The sequence below is a fragment of the Nanorana parkeri genome, unplaced genomic scaffold (genome assembly GCF_000935625.1).
Source record: "Nanorana parkeri isolate BGI_ZX_2015 unplaced genomic scaffold, ASM93562v1 scaffold1167, whole genome shotgun sequence".
In the NCBI taxonomy this organism is placed as follows: domain Eukaryota; kingdom Metazoa; phylum Chordata; class Amphibia; order Anura; family Dicroglossidae; genus Nanorana; species Nanorana parkeri.
In genome coordinates, this window is record NW_017307435.1 from 444221 (window position 1) to 457096 (window position 12876).

Consider the following 12876-nt stretch of genomic DNA (forward strand, 5'->3'; position numbering starts at 1 on the left):
TCACTGTCTTCCCTGCGATTGTCTTCTGCAGCTTCCTCCGCCCACCTCAGCTGCCATAGGCTGGGAGGAAGACTGCAGAGACAGTGAGACACCCGGCCAGAAATGTATGCAGCGCGGGAAAAGAAAGTTTTATCTCCCTACATTCAGGATCTCTGTACCGCCCCACCACCACAATCACCAGGAGAAAGAAGAGGGCACCTGAATACCATCAGCTAAGTGCACTGTAAGTCCCTTTTCTTTCTTCCTCACACCGCTGACCTCTGTGCTGTGCGTCACACTGACCCCTGAGCTGTGCGTCACACTGACCCCTGAGCTGTGCGTCACACTGACCCCTGAGCTGTGCGTCACGTGCGTCACACTGACCCCTGCGCTGTGCGTCACACTGACCCCTGCGCTGTGCATCACACTGACCCCTGTGCTGTGCGTCACACTGACCGCTGCGATGTGCGTCACACTGACCTCTGCGCGTCACACTGACCTCTACTCTGTGCATCACACTGACCTCTGCACTGTGCGTCACACTGACCTCTGTATTGCTGACCTCTGTACTGTGCGTTACATTACTGACTTCTGCTGATCTCTGTACTGTGCGTCACACTACTGGTCTCTGTATTCGGCATTGCACCACTGACTTCTGTACTGTGCGTTGTTACTGATCTCTGCACTCTGCGTCACAACGCTGACCTGGCGGATTTAAGGGGTTAGGTGGGCCAACTGGTGGCGAGTAACTTTTAAGGCCTGGCTAGTAGCTCAGGACTTGAAATTTTGAGCCCTGCTGTACATACACTATAGCATCTCTCATTGGCTGTCCCACAATATAGCAGAGTCACACTCCATCCAGGGGGGTAAAGTCAATGCTAGACACCTGGGATTAACCAGATAACTGCCACTATAATCCAGCCAGGCTGACTACAGCCCTGGCAATCACTAAATGTCTAGTAGTCACATCACAGAAGGTGATGGCGGCTACACTTTGTTGCCAGGATGCAGACAGCTCCAGCTGGCTAAATTCTTTTGTTGCTAGGGTGCAGTTGTCTCAAGCTGCCTGTATCCTAGCAACCGAGGATGTTAGGTGACAAGGAGCTGCCTGCATCCAAGCAACAAAGGCTGGCAAGCTTTATACTAAAAGTATGCTTTACTGCTCTTTCTTATCCAGCAGCATGTCCTTTCCTTTACCCCTCCATCACTTAGTATAGCCGCCCAGTACTTTCAGGTATAGAGAAGCATGCGACAGCACTGATACTTGGTAATTTGCCCAGTCCTGTCACATGGTGGCAGGGGAGAGAGCCTTCCAGAGTATTAGCTCTGATTAGAGCAGGGGGTGGGAAAAAGCTTTAACTACAAATTTTAACATGCCTCTACCTCTGTGAGTCATGCCTGTAAATGTAACAGTCTTACAATGCCTGGAACAAGGAGAGACTGAAGATAATGCAGCAATTTGGTAGTGTCCAGGCTGAGCTTATATAGGGGAAGTGATAATTGAGGTCTAGGTCACTTCCTGTGCGCCTCCTTGGCACTTTCCCGCCTTGCTGAATCGTGCCGTCTGCTCATGCGTGGGTTGGCGTAAAGACGCGCCATTGGCGCATGCGCAGTTGGCGCGGATTTGTAGCCGGTTCGTGAGGCTACGTGCCGTTGGCGCATTTGCAGATGGCACTCGACTCTTACACCTTCCTTTTTTGCTCCTGGTGGCTAAAAAAAGAGTGACAGGAGCCAAGCAAAGATATGTCCTTCTGGAGGAGGGGACAAACCAGAGGCGCAGGTTGTAGAGAAGAACTTGTCGCACTCCTTACTGGAAATCCCAATGATAGGTATGGGTGCTGGATGCTGAAATGACTGCGGATGGCGTCGCTATAACATAAGTTTGGTAGAGAAGAATCGTTGATGTTGAGTCTGATGAAGGGACCCTCCGAGGTCCCGAAAGCTCTTGTTTTTCAACTGACAATCTGTTCAATAAAATGAACAATTGATTATCCTAGAAGGATTTTGGTGAGCTGGTGACATTCTTCTCTACCAAACCAGAGGCGCACACCCTTGGTTACATTAGGATTAGGGGTTAGGGAGGGATGGTATTGCCCAGGTCAAGGCTATGGGGACTCAGTGTGTAGGTGCCGCAAGCAAAAGAAGGAGATTTTAGGCTGGAGGATGTTACAAACCAAAGGTATCCACCCTTGGGTAGATTAGGACAGCCTTTCGCAATCAGGGCGCGTTTTGGCTGCCTCAAAGTGTTGCGGTAGTGGGACTGCGGTAGTGAAGGAGAGAATGAAGCTTGAAGTGAAGGAGGCTCGTGGTTTAAAGGGGGAACTCTAGTATGAAAGATGGGCTTCTGATGTAAAAAGAAGATGTACTGATCCAAAGGGTGACTCTGATGTTACATAGTTACATAGTTAGTCAGGTTGAAAAAAGACACATGTCCATCGAGTTCAACCTATAGGAGATATGGAAAAAAAAAAGAGAAGAAAAACCTAAACAGAACGCTATGCCCACAGCTACCCCCTGTTGATCCAGAGGAAGGCAAAAAAAAACCATATAAAGCATGGTTCAATTTGCTCCAACGGGAAAAAAATCCTTCCTGATCCCATAAGACAATCGGATATTCTCTGGATCAACAATCTCTGATGCTTAATATACCTATAAGAACTCAATATCCAGTAATATTCAGTGCATTTAAGAATACATCCAGATGTTTTTTAAAACAATTAACCGAGCTAGCTAGAACAAGCTCCTGGGGGAGTCTATTCCACATTTTCACAGCTCTAACTGTGAAAAATCCTTTCCGTATGCAACGGTTAAACCTCTTTTCCTCCAGACGCAAAGAGTGCCCTCTTGTCCTTTGCAGTGACCTTAATGTGAATAATTTGGCACCAAGCTGTTTATATGGACCATTTATGTATTTATACATGGTGATCATGTCCCCCCTTAATTGCCTCTTCTCCAGAGAGAACAAATTCAGGTCAGATAATCTTTCCTCATAGCTGAACTCCTCCATGCCTCTTATCAGTTTTGTCGCCCTTCGCTGGACTTTCTCCAGTTCCACAACATCCTTTTTGTGACCTGGTGCCCAAAGCTGAACTGCATATTCCAGATGAGGTCTTACTAATGCTTTGTACAGGGGCAGGATTATGTCTCTATCTCTGGAGTCTATATCCCGTGTAATACAAGAAATTATTTTGCTTGCTTTAGAAACTGCGGCTTGACATTGCATGCTATTATTCAGTCTATGATCTACCAGAACACCCAGATCTTTCTACATCATTGACTCCCCCAAATGTGGAATGGTAATCTTGATTTGAAGGGGCACTTTGATGTGAAGGGGAAACCCATTTTTTGTGTTTTGAGCGTAGTCCCCCTTAAAAGCCATGACATTTCAGACTGGGCGGCCTCGAGATTTTGCATACTTTTAACTGAAAAAAGGTTGAGAAATGCTGGATTAGGGTAAGGGGCCCGGGAGGGTTGGTATTGCCCCAGTCAAGGCTATGGGGACTGTAGGTAAATCCATCAAAGGAACGAGATTTTAGGCTGAAGAAAGGTAAACACCAGAGGTTTCCACCCTTGGTTAGATTAGGTCAAGAGCCTTGGAAGGGCTATTGGGTTTTTATTATGAAATGTGCTTGTCATCCCAACATCAGTCTGCAGCCAACTGATTTTCTAAATCTTAAAAAAAAAAAAAATCAATATTGCTTCCTTGGAAACATGACAACCTAAGGTCATTTGTTATACTGTCTTCAGAACCCCCAGACATGGAAGTTCCTGCTTGTATGATAGGCCTACTGTTTTCTCAGATGTCATCACAGAGCTACGGGGAAAATTTCAGGCAATACGAATTTCACTTTTACTAGATACATTCAAATCCCTCACTGGTTCCGGGATGCAGATGCCATACATTGTCTTAAAGTGCAACTGAAGAGATGAGAGGGATTAGATTACCTGTCAGGTTTTAATTGTTGTCTGATTCACCCTTTCTATAATGGTCCTGGTGACCATTATCAATGGGAAATCTTCCAATGGGGACACTAGTTCTGGTGACCCTGCTGACCACCAGGGATTTCCCTCACTTTGGAGGGGTTTCCTCTCACTTCCAGTTGTAGCTATCGGACAGGAAGTGAAATCGCCCCAATGAGACAGATATGGTAACAAAAACTGACATGGGTTATAAGTAGGGATGCACAGATACCGGTATTTTGGTACCGAGTACGAGTACCGATAATTTTCTTCGGTACTCGCCGATAACAATTACTGAGTAACGGAAGTCCCATTCAGGAAGCCAGCTAGCGTGTAATGACTGGCCACCTTGCTTCCTGATTAGCTGGGCAGTGTGTAAAGACTCGCCACCTGGCTTCCTGATTAACAAGAAAGTCTGTCCCCTCTTACCTTTGTATGTCCAGCCTGCCACCCCCGGGGCCTCTCCAGCCAGAACGCGGCCTTCCTCCGGTACCCCTGCTTCCTGATTGGCCGGCTCCATGCTCCCCCGTCATGAGATGACGAGGGAGCATGAAGCCAGCTTCCCGGCCAATCACAATGCCGGGCGCTGCGTCATTACACGGCGCCCGGCTTCCTGATTGGCCAGCTTCCCGACCAATCAGGAAGCCGGGCAGCACATCATTACACGCTGCCCGGCTTCCTGATTGGCCAGGAAGTCGGCTGCATGCTCTCTCATCACAAGTGACCAGAGAGCATGGGGCCGCTTCCCGGCCAATCAGGAAACCGGGCAGCGTGTAATGACACGCTGCCTGGCTTTCTGATACAGGAAGTACTCGTGCTAGGCATCGGAGCATTTGGTCGAGTAGGCGAGTTTCCTTGTAAATATATGCCACCACTTTTTGCTGGTTGGCAGGACTTCCTCCTGCTCACAAACCCTTTTGATGAGCTGGTACAAATGTGCTGCCGCCATTTCTAGGGCTCTTTGGCTTTTTTCCAAAGTACAAAGTAGCCACATTGAAAGCATAAAATAGCAATGGGTTTCCAAGGACAGGCTGTGTTGTGCTGCAAAAAGCCTAGCAGATCCAAGCAATGATATCTGATCATAAACAACTTACTGCCAGGGGCACTCCACAGAAAGAACTCCGTACATCAGGGGTCCTCAGCAGAAAGATCCCTGTCAATGAAGAGTAAGAATGAGGGTAGGTGTCTGTGGTTCTCAGCAGAAAGATCCCTGTCAATGAAGAGTAAGAATGAAGGTAGGTGTCTGGGGTTCTCAGCAGAAAGATCCCTGTCAATGAAGAGTAAGAATGAAGGTAGGTGTCTGGGGTTCTCACCAGAAAGATCCCTGTCAATGAAGAGTAAAGGTGCCCATACACTGCTCGATTCTCGTACGAGAATCGCGGGAAATCCCGCGATCGTACGAGAATCGAGCAGTGTGAACGGAGACGTGCGACCGTTTCTACTGTACGGTCGCACGTCTTCCGTCGAACCAGCATGTTCGAAAACCAGCCGGGAATCGTACGATTCTCGGCTGGTTAGAACGGTGCTCGGAAGACAAATGCCGAACGGGGCGGTGTGCGCACGCGCACACTGCCCGTTCAGCCTTGCGGTCATCGCAAGCCCGCAAGGGGGCGGGCTTGCGATGATCGAGAGTGCGATCTGACTGTCCAAGATAGGCAGATCGTACGTTTTTTTAATCCCTGTACAACCATCGCAAGACTAAGGTCTTGTGATGGTTGTAGAGTGTATGGCCACCTTAAGAATGAAGGTAGGTGCCTTGGGTTCTCAGCAGAAAGATTCCTGTCAATGAAGAGTAAGAATGAGGATAGGTGTCTGGGGTCCTCAGCAGAAGGATCCTTGTCAATGAAAATGAGGGTAGGTGTCTGGTTTCCCACATTTTGCCTCAGTTTTTGTAGATGGCCGACATTAGGCATATTAGGAAATGTTTCAGACGCCTTGACTTGTTTTTCAAACCATACGATACAGTGGACTAAGCAAACTTCTATTCTCCAGTGGAGATGTAGGTCAGTTCCTGCATGTAAAGATGCACAGAGTTTTATTACTAGATTCTGCTACAGGGCTGTTGGCAGTACATAATCTTTATCTGCAGCTGTTACTATGCAACCACGTACCGTACGCTTCCAACATGATTTCAACGGAAACTGCTAAAAGAGGCACTCATAGACCATATATAGTGATAAATTACCTGTATATGTCTCCATTGTAGTCATTTATACAGAGCCATAGGTTGTTGATATTTACCAAAAGTCCCACATCTTGAGCTCAGGCTGAGTGTCTATATTTTTATTAGGTGAAGATAGGTCACCAGCACTCCAGAATGCAAAGAAAATACATATTTTCTGCAATGCAATGCAATAAAAATAAAATATTTTCTAAATGCAATAAAATCAATATTTTATTGCAAATAACATCACATTGGTCAAAACTGCCAATGTTTCGGGGCTGCACAGGGTTCCTTCCTCAAGGCGACACAGTGACCTAACTCACCGACCTAGGTCACTGTATCAGCTTGAAGAAGGCACCCTGCGTGGTGCCAAAACATGGACAATTTTGACCTATGTGATGTTATTTGCAATAAATTATATTTTCTTTGCATTCCGGTGTGCTGGTGACCTATCTTCACATCTCTGAGGTTGTGCACGGCGCCATCCGTTGTGGTGACTGCGAGCACCTATTTTATCTACACTGATCACAATGTTGTATGCTGTGCAGAAGGCACTTTCAACAATTTACATTTTTATTATGTCACAGTATACTTGCATAGATCTACAGAACTGCGGTAACCCACAGCATCTTGTAAATAATATTTATTATTTTCTGGTCAGTCAATGAACTGCTAATACTGTGTAAAAAAACATGATTGTGTGCTAGGGTTGCAGTTTATTAATTCCAATGATTCTTGGTTTAGGAAGCACTTTAGAGCAGGGTCCTCCAGCTGTGGTGAAACTACAAATCCCATGATGCATCTCTCTACGGGAGTCATGTCTGACTGTGATAATGTTACAATGCCTCATGGGATTTGTAGTTCCACCACAGATGGAGGACCACTGGTTGGCTACCCCTGCTTTAGAGTGCTTCTGGATGGGCCATCGTCTTCTGTTGCATTTGTAGCGCTCACCCCCGAAGGAGCCGCTGGATGATCGGGTCTTCTGTTTCACCTCTGTGACACACCACAAGCAATGAACCCACAGCACACCTTGTGAAGTTTTATAACAGATTTAATGACTATGGAATAGAACAAACACTTAACGGCTCCCCAATCACATGTAATACAACCAATAACAGGATAAGGCAATCTGACACGCAGCAGCAATCTATTGCATGCAGGAAAGCCTGCAATGTTTAAGCGCTTAATTAACCTCCCTGGTGGTCTGATTCTTTTTTTTTCTTCCTTTTTTGTTCTATTTTTTTCTTTCGTTTTTTTTGTTTAACTTTTAAAATTCCCGCCGGTTCTGCCCCCTGCGACGCGGACGCTCGCAGGGGACGGAGCCTGGAAGACGGATGACAGCAGCGGCCGGAGGACACAGCGGGGATCGTGGACAAGATAAAATTGTGTGTATCTTCCTGCACTCCTTACCGGATCTCCTAGGAGATGATGTCTGTAATAGGGTGCTTGTAGCGACCACGGAGGCACCGTGTAGTCAAGTAGTAATTCCAAAAGATGTCACCAGCACTCCAAAAGTAGATTCAATGTATTTTAATGACAACGGTCATTCAAAATCACAAGTACTTTCTGGGCTGTGTCCTCCAGAATCTGAGCCTGATGACGGGGACCCAACGTGGCCCCGAAAGTACTTGTGATTTTGAATGACCGTTGTCATTAAAATACATTGAATCTACTTTTGGAGTGCTGGTGACATCTTTTGGAATTACGTGGCTACGCTGTAATCCCGTGTGTGGCTCAGGGTTACCGCTTATGGTACTGAAAATGATCCCCGAGCCACACTCGGGAATACCGCCAAGGAGGTTAAACGCTCGTTTTTTAAAATATATCTACTGCTAGCAAGCAGTAAATATATGCAAAAACATTTTAAATTTTTCAAAAAAGTTACCGAAAAGGTAATCACTTACCTTTGTCACCGCCGCTCGTTCCCATCTGAACACCTGGAGTTTCTTGAGCGGCCGAGCAGCCAAGCAGCATGTTATATAAATTTCGCTTGCATATGTGTTCAGACTCAATAAAACAATTGCAGAATATTACCATGAATAAAGATTAAGTTATGAACATGGCAGTCTCTCTTGTTTATTTGAACATACATTTGGAGGGAAATGTGGCATAGGGCATAGGCATATACAGTAGAGACAGAAATAAAAATAATATAGGGATTGGGCAATATAAGTAGAATCTAACATAAGTGTGGAATTACATCAAGGGTCCCAGTCGGTATGGAACTATTTGGGACAGTTACGCTTCCCATACATGACTTCCTCATAAAGAATCAACGGATAAACAAGACACTTCCATTAAAATATATTGGGTGGAGAGGGGTTCATCCATCATTGTTCTGAAGGCCATGAATAACATATCCCTCAGAAATATTCTTGTATACCTAGGCCGGGGGTAGGCATACCACGGTCCTCCACCTGTGGAGCATCTACATATCCTATTAGCCATCACAAGACTCTGAAAGCTACAGGCATGACCTCTAGAAGCAGAAGCATTATGGAATTGGTAGTTTCACCACAGCTGGAGGGCCAGAGTTTGAAAATGGAATTAACTGTTTAAACATTGGAGCCATTCAGTGGGTAGACAGTGTCCACTAAACCCAATGGGTAGGCTGTGTCCACTGAATCAACTTGAAACCCAAAACTACATTTTTACTAAAGTAGACCATAATATAATGTAATGTAAAACATAACTGCAATATAATGTAATGTAAAACATAACTGCAAAAAGAAGACTGCATATAGTCTCCAGCATCTCGATTCATTGATTCACTGCTTCCATTCCCTGCAAGTTTTAGGCTGGTTAGATGGGTCCAATACCTACTACAGGATGCATGATACATCAGAAGGAGCCACATCATGCAGCAGGCAAGGGAAATATATTTGACCCATCCGACCCATCTAGCATTGCAGAGGATGGTAAGAAGTGGTGGCCTTTCAAGAAACGGGATGTTGGAAAGGTAAGTATATGCATTCTTCTTTTTCCAGGTACGTCTTTGCACACATGTGCGTTTCATTATGGAGTGCACATGCAATCTTGGTGTGAATGGCAATGTACACCCATCATCTATGGCGTACCTTGCAGGGGCTTTAAGGATAAGCTGTGGGAAGCCATTTCCTGTTCAGCACTCCCTTTAACGGTGGACGAATCATGTGTCACAGTTGCTCCTGCTATTATAAATTTGGGCAAGGACATATTTTGAGGTTGGGGTATCTGGGACAGGGGTATGTTCCACTGGGTTTGTGGTATATGGCCCGTGTTCATTTGTCCATTTTTTTCTATATAACCTCTCTATTGGTCCACTGTTCTCGTTTTGGTGAACCCTTGTTCATAAGAATGATAGGGTTGTCCTACGATGCGCCTATGCCTTCATGCAGTCATGATGGGGGGTGGGTTTTCCAGCTCTTCTGTGGAAGTATATCACGTGAGTAACTTTGCTATTCTAATACTTTACAAATGGCAGCTAACATAAAAGTCTAATATGACTTCTGCATTCTCTGGTATCATTTATTTTGCATTTGATGAATTATTTTTATTGTTGTGTATGTTTGTTCTCGATGGATATTCAGATCATTGAAAAACATCTCTAATGACTAGATATTTAAACCCGGTCCTGAAGAAGCGTAATGAGCTGTGAAACGCGTCAACATGGGTCCATCAATGCTGATTTGTATCTTTGGTGTACATTAATTCTCATGCTAACGGTCATGTGTTGTGAATGCCAAATAATAAAAAAGCTTTTATAAGCAAATCTTGTCTGTTTTTATCTGGAATAATAATACAACTTTATATTTGTTATCTTTATCAATAGGTTCACAATCTTTAATGCCGCAATTGTAGTCCCTGTCTTCCTAATGTAGATTATATACAATTAACCCCGTGGTGACAGGGTCATATAGTGTGCTCTGCAATGTGTAGAGGGGAATATTCCCTAAAAACAGTCATCTTAATGGATCAGTGACCGCTCAGGTTTTAGGTGCACAGTGTTGACCTAAAAACATGTATGTGCACAGGTTGTCTTATGATTTTGCAAAAATTCTGAACTGAGATTTTGTATTAGGGGAACCGAGGAGTAGATTACACTTTATATATGTGGATCATCTGAAAATTGATGTCCCTTTAAAGCTTACTGGCCGTTTGAGCCCAGCCGTGAGCGTTTTATTCTTTCCTGTGAGTCTGGACTGTAATTGTAGCAAGACAGATTAATTGTTCTCACAGCTATTGTTTTCATCAGACTGTGCGCTGCACTTTAGTGATCTGCGCTGTTATCTACCCGATGCATTGTGCTTTCTGTTCCTGTAATGACGCTAAAAGGGAAATGTTAAAAAGAGGTGGCGTCTAGCAATGTGAGAGATCCGAGGGCACTTGTGCGTAACGTCACGATTTCCACCTACTCCTCTCTGACAGGTTCTGACGCAAGGAGTGGGAGAAGTGATGTCACACAAGGGAGTGAGGTTTGTGGTTGTCTGTCCATTGCAGAGTGTGAATAGTAGCGACTAAAGCTGCGGTGTGAAGGATGCTAACTCAGCTGTTCACATGTACAATCCCTTACACAATGCACATACATCACTGACAGGCAGCTTGCTGTGAGCTGCACTAAGCTGGTAGCATTCATTGTGACTCAGGCTAGACAGCTGGAATGTACTTCTCTTTTGAAGGGCATTTGATAGTCTTTTTAAACGGAAACTCTAGTGTGTTTTAAAGGAGAAGTATGGGGCTAAAGCTTTTCCTCATAGTTCTCCTAAGGGTAACGGGAGGACACAAACTAGCGTCCTCCCGTCACCCAAAGCTCAGTATACCGCGAGCTACGGCTCGCGGTATACTGAGACGCCGCAGCTGGAACGGATCCCGACAATTATGTCTGGATCCACCCAGCTGCCTGAGTGACAGCTGGCTCTGCCTAGGGGGATCTCTGCAAGGAGCTGTGAGGGACAGTCACGGCTCTCTGCAGGAATACATCGAGAAGTGAGCGAGCGCCGGTATGTGTTCGCTCACTTCCCGATCTACTGAGCCGACCTGTGACAGTTTCATTGTCACAGGTCGGCTCAGATTATGAGGCTGAGTGAAAATCACTCACCTCCTAATTCTCCTTTAAGTAACTACACATCTTGCATCGTTATAGAAAGGATTACAGGAAATATTTGAGGATAAGCCATTACATGCTGCCAGTTCATATTTTGGATATGACATTTTATGATGATAGACTTCCGTGATTCAGACCAACCAAATGGCTATTTTATTTTCAGGTTTAGCTTGGTACCCTGTTGCATGCTTCATAATAAGGAAATACACATAGTCCCAACAGGAAAAGATGGATCCCTTTATAATGACCACAGTGGGTGGGCAGAGAGCTTTCAAGCAGAGTCCCCGAGAACTAGGAGTGCAGGGAGAAGGAGAGCACACAGAGGAAAATCACATAGGACCCAACGTGTGGGGTGTTTATTGGGGTATTTCAGTATGCAGAAGTGGTAGCAAGCTACAGGTGTGGTACAGACAGGGAAGCTAAACACACAAAATGGGGTAGCAACAATTAAGTCCAGGATCAAAGGGTACTCCAGGCACAACAAGGGGTCAGCAGCAAGGACACTGGGCAACAGTTCACAGACAACGGTTCATAGGGCAACAGTTCACAGGCCATAGTTCACAGGGCATGATATCAAAGGGTAGCAATAACGGGCACAGCAAAGGATGGAAGACAAAGATTAAGCAACTCACACTATAGGCATTTAATAGTCCTGGGCAGCTGGTTGGGTTGGCTTGGTGGAGCGAGAGCCAAGCTGGGTGATCTGCACAGTCAGGGGCTCCTTCCGGACGGAGATTGATGCGTCCTGGCAGTTACACCAGGCGGCAGGCAGCACACAGCAAGGGCAAAGGATGAGGAGGGCAGAGTAGCACCTGGTGTAGGCTACTGGATCAAGGCGGGCAGCGGGAGAAGTCTTGGAGGCCTGGCTGCAGCTTCGGGTCTGTGCAGATCACAGGCAGCAAAAGGTCCATGGCAAGGGAACAATGGGACGTCTCGGTGTGGTAAGGAACTAAAAGTTCCAGCAGTCCCCAATCACAGAATACACGCATAGAGAACTACAGTATAAGTCCCAGCAGTTCTCATCTTCTAATCTCCTTCCAGTGAGACCCTCCAACCATGAGTCTCTTCATATCTCTCATTGGAGGAATACTCTGACTTCCTTCTTTGAGCACAAGGCTGTAAGATTGTACCTGCAGTTCAGCAATTAGAGACCTTAGCCAAAATTGCCAGTGCCGAGGTGTCTGCCTCTGTCCTGGTAAAGGATACAATACATCCTGAGCTTCCTGCTGATAAGAGCTTCATCACTAGACCTCCTGTGTGGACGCAGGACTTCATGGATCAATTATGTACTTCAGCTAGTTTTCAACAAATGTTCTTAGAGCTTGTTGATTTCCAAAAACATCTCAAAATTCAAATTGAAGATTTCTGATCTATGTCACAAGCAGTTTAACTGAGTGTTACAGTCAGGCAGATCCTGTGTGATGGTAGATGAGTATGTGATCACAAGAATTGCTAGCTGAGCAGTGCCCTTCACATGGAAATACTGTGCCATATGGACAAACAACCAGCTGACTGCTAGGGTGACACTACTTGCGGACAACCAACAGACAGTTAGAGTGGCACTTACTTTCTGCAACAAAGTCTGTGAGACCTGCTGACAATCTATTGACTTGGAAGGATGAGACAAAAAAGGCAATTTGAATGGGACCTCTGATGAGATAACATTTGAGGAGACAAAACCAGACAT